At 36.8% G+C, this 14,279-nt stretch overlaps 1 long non-coding RNA gene across 1 annotated transcript in view; it reads left to right on the top strand.

Moving 5' to 3' along the window:
• LOC141578348 (uncharacterized) overlaps positions 1–14,279 on the top strand; it is a 42,067-nt gene that overhangs the window by 25,451 nt on the left and 2,337 nt on the right. The window contains exon 2 of the long non-coding RNA XR_012508583.1: positions 2,383–2,481. This is a non-coding gene — a long non-coding RNA (uncharacterized LOC141578348). The remainder of the gene's footprint in view (positions 1–2,382; positions 2,482–14,279) is intronic.

Below are 14,279 nucleotides of genomic sequence, written 5' to 3'. Positions count from 1 at the left end.
TAACACCCTTATTTATGTTAATTTTCAGACTCTTCCTTGGATTTTCATTGTGAATCATTCCAGTTAAAGGAGAGAAAGGTAGTCTCTTGCTAGCCTCATTTCTTCAGCCTTATCTAAAACAAATATTCTATCTCTAGTTAGAACTTGTAAATATGGGAAGTTGGTGACATTTCTGGATTAAAAGTGTTATGAATTTAATTTCATTCATCCCTCTCTTTTTGTCATCAGGTACAATAATGCCAAAAGACATGGAATGATGTGTGTTTGTGTAGACTGCAAATGCATATGTAATTTATAAAAATCTAATTCATATGAATCGTAGACCAAACGCATGCATATATATTTACACACATAATGTGTGTGTGTGTGTATGTGTGTGTGCGCATGTTTCCATGTGTACAAGATTTTAATCATGAGAACCACAAGGAATCCTAAAGGAATTTTTCATCCTAGGCTGCAGGTAGAGAAAGCTTACTTTTCACTAGATTTCATTAGTGTCATATGAAGTAGTCAACAATGTAGAAAAGTTATTCAACATGTATTTGTGGAACAAATTCATGTATTAATAATTAATGTCTGGAGAAAATAAAGAGCTGAAGCATAAAGGTATGTCTTCATTATTTAACTCATTCTGTTGGAAAAGCCTGTCTTTCTGCATGGACATTCTGATTGCTGAAGAGCTTCCTTGATAAAAGCCCAAGATTTACTACCAGTGAGATACACATAGAAAGGTTCTCATCTGCTGCTACCTTTTGCACCCACTCTGGTTCTACTATGTAATGTATAAATAACCCATGGAGGGGAAATGTTTAGACAAAATAAATGGTTTGGACATATTCGCTGCACATGTGCTTCCCCTGTGTGTGCATTGCAATGAAACTGACTTACACTCCAGCGTGCCTGCTAGGTCTCCAGTTTATGGGAATTGGGAGTCACACTCCTGAAAGTCTGGTTGGATGAGGTTAGGTGTGAATCAAAGAAAGGTTTCCTTGGCAAGCAACACAATGGAAAAGACAGCAGAATTTTGTGGATGGCGTTTATTTTTTTCATATTCATTAAAACATCTCTATAGAAAGTTTGGTCATCTATGTATTGAAAATACTAAGTTTATACAGATTTACTTTATCTGAGTTGATTTCTTTAACTAAGAAAGTAATACATAGTAATTCCCTCAGTCTAAATATGTGTAGGTGTAAGTTTGTACATATCTATTACTCAAAGTGAGCAGAAAAATTAAAACATGATTTTCAAGTATGCAAATTAATGAAGAATTTTAAACCTTTAGAATTATCCAGTGAAATAATTTTTATATGAGATAAACACCACAGCAGCCATCAGGTGAGCGGGAGTTATGCTTCACCGTTTTTACTTTAATGAACTTTGAGTAGATTTCTAAATAGGTCTATTAGATGTTGAAGCAGTGAACAATTTGATTACAGTTATCTGCATGCAAGATTTCACAAACCCAACTGTATTTGGCATAATGTTTTTGCATCCTTTAATAATTATCTTAATCAGAAGTTCTCTTTCAGTGTAAAAGTATAATTTTTATTTCCATTTATTTTCCTTTTAATCACATTTATTTCACAAAACATGTAATCTCCAGAAGAGGCATTTAGCAGTCTATGATGTACTCATCTAGAAAATGCAATCATTTCATTGTTTATGACAAAGAGAACCATGTTAAAATATGGAAAGAAAATGATCTGGAACCAAAAATTCACTTAAGCAAGTTGCATAGACTTGAGAAAAACTAAATAAAATCAAAAAAGGGTAAAGAGTTTATAAATGGTGATTTAAATCCTTGAAATGGTCTTAGTTTTACATTGTGATCAGTAGGGTTTTTCTCTTTGGTTCTATTTGAGGGGTTGACTGAAGTATACATATGTAACTGAATGTTTGCTTATTTCTTAAATCATTCGCTGCATAATTAATCACCGCATTTAAATATACTAAGTGTGGTAATGTAAAGAGACATTCACTCAGCAGAAAAGAATGAGCTGAATTTTGTGTTTTGTTTGTCAAATTTCAGTAAGTTCAAAAACTTTTTTCAGTTTGTTAAAACCTCAAACTATAGTCCAAGCCATAATAAGCCATTTTGATCTCATGTATTTTTTTCATTTGATACATGTTTTCATTCCAGAAAAGAAATCTAACTGGGTTCTTTTTTTTTCTGGGTTTGTCAAAAAATAAATGTGAGTTCCAATTTAGGGAAAAATCCTCCTCAGCCATCTCAGTAATTTAGTATTATGGAAAGACACTTTGCCTTTAATGTTTATGTTCTAAATTGAGGACATGAAATCAATAATAACTGATACCATTGATGGATGTTTACTGTGTATATGCAGGATGCAACTGACAAATAGTATCTTATTTTCACAGAAGCTGCATTTTAAACATGAGGAAATGGAAGCTTAGTGATTAGTACTTTGTGTCAAGTCACCTACTTTCTGAGAATATGCAACCCAAGGACCATCAAAGGTATTATTACAATCTTCATCTTCTGAAAGACCATCAGTTACACCTGCCTTACACTTCCTCTGCAGATGCCCACATTGTTCAATCAGTATTACGGATAGGAAAGCAGTAAGACAGACATTGGAAGACACTTGTTCTAGACCTACTTTGCCACCAGTCAGCCATATGAACTGGCATGATTAACTTCTCTCAGCTTTGGTTTTCTTCTCAGAAAACATCAGAGTTGGACAAGAGTGCTAAAGGTTTACTCTAACCCTAAAATTTTCCTTACAGGCTTAAATATTTCTTTGGAAAGAGAGTTTTTGTGGGATTAAATAGGGCTCTCACTGTCACACTGAGGAAGCTTTTGCTTTAAAAAGAGAAAGTCTGTACAGAGTGGCAAGTGTAGTTCAACTCTTTGCAGTAAGGAATTCACTTTAGCTAGTCTCTGTCCTTCGCTTACTCTTTCTCTTTAAAGACTATATCCACCAAACATGAAAGAGTGTATGATTATCAATTTCTTTATTTAATACTAACGGGGAAAATCTGGTCTCTAGAGTGCTGATTTATGTTTGTTTAAAAGATTTACCTTTTAAGAAAAATTATTTTAAGAAGCTAACAAGCTAATATGAGCTTACCAAAGTTTTATTCCCCCATTAAAAAAAATTAAAGTATAGTTGATTTACAATGTTGTATTAGTTTCTGGTGTACAGTATAGTGATTCAGTTATATATATATTATATATATATATAATATACACACGCACACATACACACACACACACACACTTTATCATATTCTTTTTCATTAGAAGCTATTATAAGCCATTGAATATAGTTCCCTGTGCCATACAGTAGGACCTTGTTTATCTATTCTGTGCATACTAGTTTGTATCTGCCAATCCCAAACTCTCAATTTAATATAAGCTTACTTGGAATTGGTTATTTTTCTTATTATGCTTTCTATTATTATAAGAACTAAAACATAAAATGAGAGTTGTTTTATTATGTGGGTTCTTCTCCTTTATTTGCTAGTCTATGCTCCTACCTATGTGAGTATACTGTCTCCCCACAGTCCAAATGATACAGCCTTAAAGGATTTTCCACAGTCCAAATGATACAGCCTTAAAGGATTTTCAAATGTCTGTCAGTACAGGATGTTGACTCAGTGTTTAGCTAACAGGTTCGTTTCTGAAACAAAAGTACAATAGGAAAAGGTTGCATTACCCGCAACACAGGAATATTCTTCTTCCGGTCCTAAGTTTGGAGCCCTGGGCTTCAACCTAGCTGTGCTTTTTGTCTGATCAGGAGGGGCTATTTATTAGGAGTCATACAAAACAAACACGAAAAGTTTGCCGTAAAATATGACAACCACTTTAAATAATGTTGACTTAATTAAACTTTAAACTTTATTTATATACTTTATGGCTTTAGTGTGAGCTCTTCTCGGATGTTTACGCCAGTGTAAAATCCATCATGTGAGGACCTTGAAAGGATTAATCCCCCTACCCCTGGCACAGAACTCAGCTCCAACAATTCAGATCTAAATATTTAGTGATGGATGATACATGTTTATGGAACAGAGGGCAGCATGACATTTAAATGTGAGCTGCGGTTTCCATCTTGAGCATATGGTTGAAAAGACACTAGAAGCTGAAGTTATGCCAACCAACGGAAGTTGATAAATTTTTTATGCTTGTCTTCCCCTCCCCCATTTTTTTGCCCATTCCATCTGTTTCTGGAGTCTCTTAACAAAACTATTCTTATAATCAACTTTCCAGAAAAGAAGTTCTGCTGACTCTTGTGCATTTGGTAGTGCATCCCATGGTTAAACTAATAGCCTTCCTGGGTGTCAGCCAAAGGTTACGGGCCTCTCAAAATATTCCTGGAAAAAAAAAAAGTTTATCACTAAGCTGAAGTTTCTCATTAGTAACCCTGTGGTGTCTAATCTGTGAAATTACATGATTAACTCCTTTGCGGAGCTGGCTTCAGTTGGGGTTTGTAATCCCACAGGAAGTTATTAAAAGTATCACCAAGATAATTCCTTAGCTTTGTACTTGGCCCCGGGGGTAAAGGAAATAGATCATTAGATGAGATGAGTACTTTATAATAAAGCCGTAGATCACTCACAATTATTAAATGGCTGTCAAGGAAGATTATTATTTTAAAAGTTGAGGACAATGTGATTTGAAAAACAAATAAAAACCATGAAAGAATTTCTTACTTCCTTTGCTTTGGAAAATACACGGAAAACATACTGTTTTCTCCCCCGGGCTTTTTGAAGTTGAGCTTTCAGTGTCTCTTTTCAAATACAGATATCTTACCTTATGCTTTTTTCCCCCAGAAGTTATTTAAATGTTCCTTGAATGGAAGAGATTGCTATTGTAAGTAAGTAAAGGATGTAAAATACAAGTTCAAAAAATAGAATGGAGAAATGCCTCGCATATATGTGTAAATAATGTAAGAAGATTTTCCTATAGCATGGGAAATGTGGCCATGTGCATGGTTAGTAGTTTCACTAGAGGTTCATAAAGGTTATTCTAGTCATTCATTCAATTCACAAAATCATTTTTATCAGCCAGGATACTTTGCCTTTTGTAAGAGTTGAATACAAAAAATATCGATCTTATAATGAAAAGCAATATCAAATAGCTCTCATTCTTAGTCCAAATCTACTGCACATTGCAGCTGCTCTTAGTAACTTCAGTTGGATATTTGGCTTTTTAAACTCTGCTCTAGGTTCTGAATCTTATTCTGGTCCATACAGAAATGTTTCATATGCCCTTTTCCTATTTTGCCTTCCAAAATATTTACTGTAACTTTTTATTTAAAAAATTGTAATCAGCAATGTACATGGTTTCTTTTGCAACCAATCTCTGACCAGGCTGTGTTTGATGATGAAAGCTATTCAACCAAATCATTCAGATTCCTGTGTTTAACGAATCACACAGGCACTTGGCGCTCACTGGGTAATGATGCTTAAAGATGCCAAATGGACTCAGTAAAAATGCCTGCATCATGTGGAAAAATATTCATACACATAATGACAAACTTTTTACAAATTTTCAAATATCAAACTCAGTAGAGGGAGCAAAGCAGGACGTTGATAAAATATTAATTCCCTTTGATTTGTTTTTCTCTTTAACTTCTTTCTTTGTTTGCATTCTCTGTGGTTTTCCAATCCTAACCAGAAATAAAAATTTTAAAATGTCTTTAATAAGAAAATGTATGACAGTTGAAAAAAATCTAGATTTTCTGCTCACACTTGGATAGCAGTTCCTTTCAATAGTTATATAATAAACTTGTGATATGCACAATATAATTACAAAACAAAAAATTGCACCAATTCATAGTCTTTTATCCTCAATGTCAAGTCAATAGAAGCATAAAGTGCACTGTAATGTTCAACAGGAGGAGAACTATTGAAGATTTATGTAGATGGAAACACTTGCATTATAAATGCCCTTCGAGGCTTTCATAGTTCTTTTGGCAGTACCCTAGAGAGGACTAGTATTTAGCGTAAACACATCTAGTTGTCACTCCAACAACATTTAAAAGGAGTGATAAGAAATGTAGTTCTGGTGGTTCCTGTAGTAGTTCTTGATCACTCTTGTCAGCAGTGCTGGCAAGCGTGGGCAGCCTTTTGCCCAGGACTGCCAACTGTACACTCAGAGAGCCAGCCCTGTGATTCAGAGGGAGCTTTTAGGGTGTGATCTGAGGACTACTGAAAGCGTATTTACCCAATACATCTCCCTCAATCGTAAGCCGTCGTGCCAAGAATCCCCATGAAGCCATTCATTTCACTAATATAAAAACGTGGGAAAACGCACATTTGTGTTCGGAGATAGGAAAAATATATTCCCATAGCCATCCATGAGTACATTAGAGCCAATTAACAGGATACATCTAATCCTATCTTTTAGATAATACATATTCATTTTCTATAAGCCAAGCACTGTGCTGAACTTTTCTACATTAACACCTTTAATGCACATGTCATGCTAGTGAGGTCAGCACCATCATCTCCTCAATATTCTGGATAAGAAAACTGAAGCACAGAAAAGTGAAGTAATTTTCCCAGTGCCACACAGCTAAGAGATAGTCAGGCCAAGATTAAAACCCAAATAGTCTTCCCCTAGGGTTAGAACCACTGTGCATACTACCTCTGTATGATACCCAGGATGAAGCTCAGAACAGACTGGTTTAGAGGGAGTATAAGAAGCAAGCAAGGGCCCAAGAGGAAAGCCTGTAGTTGGAAAGCTGCCTGTGAAGGAGCGGATCTCAGGGAGACGTTAAAAGCAGGCAAGACACACGCTGTCGTTGGGTGCTGGAGGCTAGGAGAAAACGGAGAAGGGAAGGAAAAGCCTCAAAGGTCAGTGCTGCCTGTTACACCATCTTCCCCATGGCTGCCTGTTACACCATCTTCCCCTTGGCTGCCCTGACTCTACTTTCTATTAGAATTCCACCAGAGCTGTAGGTCCACTGCAGATGACTTTACCTCTTAACAGGTGAAGGCAAATGCAGAAAATATCACAAAGTCATAATATCATAGAACGCTAGAGGTAGGTGAACATAAAGACATGGCCCCCACCCAGCCCCCATCTAGATGAAGAAACTGAAAGCCCAGAGAGGTTAAGCAGTTTACCCGAGATCCCACAGCGTATTCATCTCAAAGTAAAACTAGAAGCCAATCTCTTCCAATCTTTTACTCCCATGAAATGATTCTCACATACCCCATACTCCCTTTAAGAAGAGTATCTGGCACTAACTCTGGACATTGAGTTCTACTGCCTAAGAAATCCATCAGGATCTTAAGCTGTGCTTGAGTTTCATGACTCATTAGAGGGATGGCATCACCCTGGTTCTCACTGCTGCATGAATAAAGTAGTTCTCTTCAAAAACCCAGGTTTACTCAATGGACTTTAAGCACTAAGGCTTGGGGAAGGAGCAAGCTAGTGGTAGACGGTATCTCAAGACCTCTTAATATCATTTTTAAGGCAGCTTGCTAAGTGTATTTCCAAAACCACACACACATACACACAAATTTTCAGAACTTATTAATGGTAAGAGCTTTGGTGCTCTTTTCAGACCTACTATAGACACCAAAAAATTTTGTATGGTCTAATCAGCCCCATTAAATGGTATTTTTTATGGGCTTTGAAGTCAGAGCTACCTAAGCTTGAATCTTATATCCCCCATTTCCTAGATAGGGAAACTTAGACAAGATAACTGACCTCCGTGGAGAACCACTGTGAAATGAGACGAGCATGAGCTTTAGAACCACAAGGCCCTGTTTGAATTCTTTTTCCACCGCTCATTAGCTCTATATTCTTAGACAAGGTTCTTAACTCTTCTGAGCATGTTTGTTCATCTGTAAAATATGTGCTGTAACTCCTGCCTGTTACAGCATAAAATTCTTAGGTTTGAGGTGAGAATTAAATGAGACGATGTTTGTAAAATCGTCTTGACATACCGCTAGGCACAAAGCAGATGCTCAGTAATTGTTAGTTCCTCTGTCTTTTCCTTTTTGATCTCAGTCTCCTTATCTGTAATCTGTGAGTAATATAATTCACCTTGGGAGGTTTTGAGTCATTTCACAGTGGATGTGAAACCATAAAGAACCATGCAGTCACATAGTAGATGTTGAAGCTAAATTAGCTGCAAGGTGCCTACCACTACAACGCTTGAGTGCCTGCAGTTCCCCTGCCTGCCGTCTGGTGTCAGACGCAGCTCTTAGCCCTCAGGGAAGGCAGAGTATGGAGGAGGAGTGGAGGTGGTGGTGCATACAGATACTACTGAAATATAATAAAAGCTTGTTACCAAAACTCCACAGTAGGAAATAATTAAATACTGAGATAATTTCCACTAAAAATAAGAGCTATATCAGAGACACTGGCTAACACTACTATAATTCAGCATCATTTGAGAGGCTGCAACAATTGCAATGAGAAAATAAATAGAAATAATCAATATTAAAGGAAAGAAGGTAAAGTTACCTATATATATACCTACGATATGATTATGTGCTCAGATTACATAGAAGACTATATAGAACACTTAGTAAAGTAGCCAGATAAAAGGGAAAAAAAGTCACAAAACAGACTTTCTCTATATTAGCAACCAGGTGAAATCCAAACTGAAAACCAAATATCAATTAATAATAGTAACCCAAATTAAAAAAAAAATCTAGGAATATATTATATAAGAAACATACAGAACTTAAAGAATATTATATAATAGTAATAACTGAATATTTGACACTATAGACTGAGTGTTCTTGTCCCCCCAGTATTCATGTGTTGAAATCTAAACGCCTTATGTGATGGTGTAAGGAGGTGAGAACTTGGGAGATAACTAGGCCATGAGGGTGGAGTCCTCATGAATGGGATTAGTGCCCTTCTAAAAGAGACCCCAGAGAACTTTCTAGCCCCTTGACCCACTAGTAACCATGGTGAGGTTACAGAAGAAGATGGTGGTCCAGGAATCAGGAAGAGGGCCCTCCCCAGACACTGAATCTCCTTGTGCCTCTGTCTTGGTCTTCTCAGACTCTAGAACTGTGAGAAATAAATTTCTATTATTTATAAGCCACTCAAGTATTTTGTTATAGCAACCTGAATGGACTGAGACTTTCGGGAAAAATATATCTTATCTCGAAAAGAAACAATGTAATATTCAAAATGCAATTCTTCCTAAACTAATTTGTAAATTTAATGCAAATTCAGAAATCATTTACCACAATCACAATGTGATTTATCTTGGAATTGGATAAAATTAACTGAGAAATCTTATTAAAAATAAATCATTGAGGACAGCCACAAATACCTTTAAAAAGAAGAAAGATAGAAAGAAAACATTCTTTAACATATATTAATGTATTAAGTGCATTAGCAAACACAATTCCGAACAATATATAAATTTATCAGCAGAACGAAACAGACCCAAGTACACAAATTGTAATATTGGCCAAAAACCTAATATTGGCCAAATTGAAGCAGGAAGGATTTTGATACTACTCATTTTTGAGATGAGATGAATAACATAATGATGATGATGATGATAGTAATAACAATAATAATAATAATCAGAAGTGTGTTAATCAGGGTTCCCCCAAAAGAGAAGCAGAGACAAGAACTTGGCTGCAGTTAGTTTGGAATCTGGTCCCTGGGAGAAGTGAGAGAGGGAAATCAGAGAGGAAAGGAGGAATAACCAACTTAAAGGTATATCATTGAGGGTGCTGCTTTGGGCTGTGGGCTCAGTTCTTCTGGGAACTGTGCAGAATGCCTCCCAGAAATGTTCCCCTTGAGGAATGGGAGGGAGATGAGGCATTTACCCACTGGTTCTTCCTCCTCCTCCTCCTCCTCCTCCTCCTCCTCCTCCTCCTCCTCCTCGGCTGAGAATTGCCTCTGGGTATATCAGTTCAACTCTACTGAATGTTCAGCCTGGAGAAATTGTGGGTAAAGGCTTTTGGAAGGTAGGTTTCTCTAGTGATAATGCTGTTTCTTCATTATCACCTCTTATGTTGTAGCTTGATTTTATGCAGTCTTATTGGGCCACTGAAGAACACAGACAGTCAATTAAAAAGGCCATGATGTATAATACTGACCTCTAGAATGGACATTCTCCCAATTCCTAAAGCTAATTTTGCAAGGCAACTCCAGTGTTCTAATATTTGACTTAGTGCTGATGGGGAAAATTGGTAGTGAAGTATCTGTCAGATTCAGGAAAAACCATTGATGGGGGCAGGATATAGCTCAGTGGTAGAGCGCCTGCTTAGCACACACGCACCAGGTCCTGGGTTCAATCCCCAGTACCTCCACCAAAAATAAACAAATAAATAAACCCAATTACCTCCCCCACTATAAAAAAAAAAAAAAAAAGAATAAGAAAAGAAACCAAAAAACCCATTGATATCCAACATTGGATTCTTGCCTTTTAGCTAAACATAAGCATTCCTTAATCATCTAAGTGCAAATGAATCATTGTTATAGCCTCAGGTGATTGGGGATCCTGTTCTTTGTTCAGCAGCCAAAAGTATGTCTGATTAGAAAAATCTCACTGTGATTTAAAGGCGACCCTAAGAAAGGAGAAAACCACTTCCCATGAGTTTTTTTGCAAAGATCAGTAATATCAGTCTCTCTGGAGAAAAAAAAAAAGATAGACTTTAAAAAAATAAAGTTGACAGAAGAAGCAAGGTCTAATGAACACCAGAAAATACTAATATACTAATATTCTCCAGAAAATAGTTGTTATTCCTATGGTGGCAAATATATTAATCATAATGTAATTTATCTTCAGTCATGACTGACTTTTCTGGATGAATTCTATTTCTCAGGCTTTGCTGCTAATTCCTTGAAATGTTCTCCTTATTTGTCTGTATCTATTTAAAACTCCCTTTGGCTTTATTTCTTCACTGATTACTGCTGACTAATAGTAAAATGTTCCTTTTCTGTAACACAGATTGATTTATGTTCATCACCTGGCTCCTGTGCCAAATGCAGTAACTTTTACACACATGTGTTTCTATAATTATGTATGCCACATATATTATCATTCTGAGGTAACTTCCTTTAATGATTGCGCTGCGTGATTTCTGTTTGATATTCCACAAAATCAACTTTATGCCTCTGTTTTACGTTGACTTTCTTGTCTGTACTGCTTTATATACTACTGACTTCTCATATAAATTATCTTGAACAAATATCACTAGAAGTTACATAGCCTTTTCTTTCATTTTAACTTGTCAGACAGTATTGTCCTTTAATTTCACAAAAGTTGAAACGTGTTCACTGAAGTGTTGAATTAATAATACAAGTAAAACTAGACAGCTCTTCAAAGATTCAACTCTTTTTTTTCATATGTAACAATGTGACACATTAGATTGAAAATGTTTTCTCACACAAGATATCTAAAGTTGCCTGGAAAATAGGCTACCCATGTAGTATACTAGAATCATAAGAGAATATGAATAATTATAATTCATACAACACAGAATCAAAATTAAATTTCCAAAAGATAGTTGTAAGATAGAAAAATAAGCTAAAACTCTTTTTTTCCTCTTTTTTTAAAATTGTCTTCTGACATAGAAAAATACTATATCCTATGAATACCCGAAAACACGTATTTTTTCCCTGTAGGTACAAGATAGCCAGTATTTAAATGTTTTTCAGTATTTGAAATTTCAGTAAGGTAGTACACTGTGGTTTGATATAGAATGTATCAGTGTGTCCAAACAAATGTTTTCCTTAGTAGAGTGGATTGGGATCTAGATCTGTCTTTTGTTGTCTTTAACATGGCGTCTGTGGGAGGTATGGTGAATGTTGTGTTTGCCAGTCAGATCCCCCTTATGGGCTGAAGCACTCGTTCTTCCACATGCCAGGATGTTGACTGCTGATGGTTCAGAGGTGAGTTCCTCTCTGGACAGTACCCTTTGTACAGGGAGCTGCCTCACCCAAGGGTACACCTGTTGCCTGGGAGGAGCCAACATCCAGGGTAGTCAAGATAGGTGTCCAACTTGGCTCAGGACAACTCTGAAGGATCATCTCAACTCCGGAGGATCTGCTGAGGCCACTGTTACAACCGAATCATGGTTCAACTCCCTTCTTCTGCCTAATCTTGGGTTTCTCAACCCTCACAGATGTTTCTCCCAAAAGCACTCATCAATTAATCACTCACACACAGATTTCTGTTTGAGTCTGTTTCCTGGGAAGGGGAGAGACCACAAAAATTTTTTTCAATAATTTTTTTTTTATTGAAGTACAGTCAGTTTACAATGTTGTGTCAATTTCTGGTGTGCAGCATAATGTTTCAGTCATACATATACATACATATATTCCTTTTCATGTTCTTTTTCATTATAGGTTACTACAATATTGAATATAGTTCCCTGTGCTGTACAGTAGAAACTTGTTGTTTAGCCACAATCTTTTTTAATGTTATTCAAATAATAGTACTCAACACTCTAGTCTTTTCTTTGTGCTTCATACTAGAAAATAACATCCTGATATATATTAGATACCACATCTAGTTATAGAAGAAGGAGAAGAAAATTGAACCACAAGAGAATGTAATTCACTGAATTTATCAGCTTTATTGGCATTGTTTATTTTAGTTGTAAAAAGTAAAAATCAACACATGCATAATTAATCAAATAGCATATATTAGTCTGATTATAAAATTAAATCTAAGACTATTTGTTATGGAAATTGAAATTATTTAGCTCAATTAGTGGTTCATTTTGCTTAAAATTTTCAGGCTACTTATATGCAAAGACATGCATAAATACTTAATCCATGAATATCATATAGGTGAGAATTTTAAATGGTGTAATGATATCATTTGTAATGAATAGCAGACTTGAATTTGCCAGAAAAAAATGAATTTATTTTTATACAGCATTGTTAGTTTGGTAAATGTTGACTGTAGTTTTTGGATGTTGGAATCTTTTGTCTATTGGTGATGCATTACCTTTGCCAGGAATACTATGTTCATGGAGAATGACACAGTCATGTTTTGTTTGGTTTTAGTATAACATAGCAACAGATGGATACTAGATAGTGTCTATGGACCCTCCACATCCATTCCTACCTTCTCCCAGATTTGGAAGATTAAACACTGCACTTCTGAAACTCTCTTGCAACAGAATTGCTGATTTTGCATGGTGGATGTGATTTAGTTTCTACCAAAAAAGTGCTCCCATGAGATTTTAAGGTGGAAGCGTGGTATAGGCCATCTTTCTGCAGTTCTGCTGGCCAACCATGAGCTCTGATAAACGAGGGGTGTTCAGGAGCAAGACTCCTTGTTCCCCTGTTTATCCTCAGACTTCTGGATGTGGGGTGGGTTGGCAGCTGTCTCCTAACCTATAGATTGCAGCTGCAGTGGTGTGACCTTGAATGCAAATGTCCAGCTGCAACCCTGACTTCTGCTGCTCTCGTCTTTTCTACTAATTTATAAACATCTAATTCCCTGCATTAAACCTCATGTGTTTGAACTGCCTATACTGCTTTCTTGTTCTTTCACCAGAACCTGACTGATCCATGTTCCTACCTAAAAACATTTCCACCCTGGTTTTTTTACATGGTGACTATTTCCACTAGCATAAATGGGGCAGCTTTGATGGGAGTAGCCGGAGTGGGGCTGCTTGCTTGACTTTATAAAGGCAGACAAGACTACAAAGTAAAGAATTCAGGCTGCGTTTCAACCCAGGAGTCCAAGACCTGAATGTCTCTGCCCTGGCCTCCCCAGCCTAGTGCTGACTTTAGGCAGCAAAAGAGCAGATGTACACCATCCACTGCTGTTAGAGGTTGTCTTTTAAGAATCTCAAGGAAAGTTCTAGGCTCTACGTCCTTTCTCCAGGCAAAGATGAGGAATTAGAGTCTCACTAGGAGATCCTGCAGCTGCCGCAGGTAAAGCATGTCATGCTTGCTGGCTATGCCTTATTGAACAGCGTGTGTTCACTGCAATATGAAAAAAACCAAGGCTCCAACTTGACCTGCTCTTGTAATTCCTCCTTGTCCCACCGGTGGCCGCCTCTTGTTCCAAATCTGATGTAACATGCTATCCCCCACCTGGTCTGTTCATAATGGAGGAATAATTGCTCAAACAACATTGTTTTTTCATAGGGACAGGAAAACCTATGGGTTAGGGAGGGATGGAGGGGAGAGCTCTGTCTAAATGGTTGTCTATTGCGGAAGCGGCCTTGCCTCTCTTGTCACTAGAGGCTGTTTTCCATCCCCAGCAGTCAGCGGGAATGTGGCTGAACTCTTCTTCTGGAAATCCTCCCATCTTTAAATCTTGCTGCTGCAGGTGGGTGTAATTCTGGAAATT

The sequence above is a fragment of the Camelus bactrianus genome, chromosome 8, assembly GCF_048773025.1.
Source record: "Camelus bactrianus isolate YW-2024 breed Bactrian camel chromosome 8, ASM4877302v1, whole genome shotgun sequence".
NCBI lineage: Eukaryota > Metazoa > Chordata > Mammalia > Artiodactyla > Camelidae > Camelus > Camelus bactrianus.
The sequence above is the reverse complement of the archived record's forward strand: the minus strand, read 5'-3'. Positions and strand labels throughout refer to the sequence as shown.